The 1,084-nt window shown below is 38.0% G+C and overlaps 1 pseudogene; it reads right to left on the reverse strand.

Annotated features, from left to right (window-relative positions):
- Positions 1-784: 784 nt before the first annotated feature.
- LOC150055160 (U6 spliceosomal RNA) lies at positions 785-882 on the reverse strand (annotated as a pseudogene).
- Between the last annotated feature and the right edge of the window lie 202 nt (positions 883-1,084).

Consider the following 1,084-nt stretch of genomic DNA (forward strand, 5'->3'; position numbering starts at 1 on the left):
GCATAGAATTCCATTGTGTATAAATACCACATCTTCTTGATCCAATCATCTACTGAGGGGCATCTGGGTTGGTTCCATATCTTTGCTATGGTAAATAGTGCTTCAATGGCTTGTGCTAGTGGCTTTAGTATGTCCTTGTTTCTGGACATTTGGGTAAAATGCCAAGGAGTAGAATCATTGGGTCATAGGGGAGCTCTGTGTTTAGTCTTTTAAGGAACTGCCATACTGCTTTCCATACTGGATGAACGAGCAGTGGAGTAGTGATCCCTCCTGGCCACATCCCCTCCAGCATCTGTTGTTATTAGATTTCTTGATCCTGGCCATTCTAACTGGGGTGAAGTGGAATCTCAGAGTTGTTTCAATTTGTATTCTTTTACAGCCAGACATGTCGAACATTTCTTCATGTGTCTGTAGGCCATTCTTATTTCTTCTTCAGAGAAGACTCTCTTTAAGTCTTTGGCCCATCTTTTAATGGGATGGTTATTTCTTTAGAGATTAATTTTTTAGCTGTAGATATATTTTAGATATGAGGCCTTTGTTGTCTGGTTAGTGAAGAACTTCTCCCACTCTGTAGGCTTGCTAGCTATGTCCTTTGCCATACAAAAGCTCTGCAGCTTAATGCAGTACCATTTATCCAAACTTTTCTTTCATTTGTTGTGTTTCTGGATCTTTAGTAAGAAAGTTCCGACCTGCGCTAAGGAGACCTAGTGTATCTCCTATTCCTTCCTGTAAAGTTTTCAGTGTATCTGCTTTTACCTCAAGGTCTTTGATTCATTTGGAGTTAAAAAATATGGAGCACTTTATGAATTTGTGTGTCATCCTTATGCAGGGACCATGCGAATCTTCTTTCATCATCATTTAAGACAATCTCAGGGTACTGTGTTCTATTCCTTAGCCAATTTATAACTGCATCTTAATTTTTTTAAAGAATACAAGTAATGGTTATTAGTTAGAATTCACTCTGTATAAGTTAGAATGCATTCTGTACTCTAAATCTGTTCTGTACTTAGGTTTGTGCCCTAACCCAGTATTTCAGTACCTTAGATGAGATTAGTTCCATAACTCTTGAATTGTAACTAGAATA

Source organism: Megascapheus bottae, chromosome 14 (genome assembly GCF_031878675.1).
Source record: "Megascapheus bottae isolate mThoBot1 chromosome 14, mThoBot2.hap1, whole genome shotgun sequence".
In the NCBI taxonomy this organism is placed as follows: domain Eukaryota; kingdom Metazoa; phylum Chordata; class Mammalia; order Rodentia; family Geomyidae; genus Megascapheus; species Megascapheus bottae.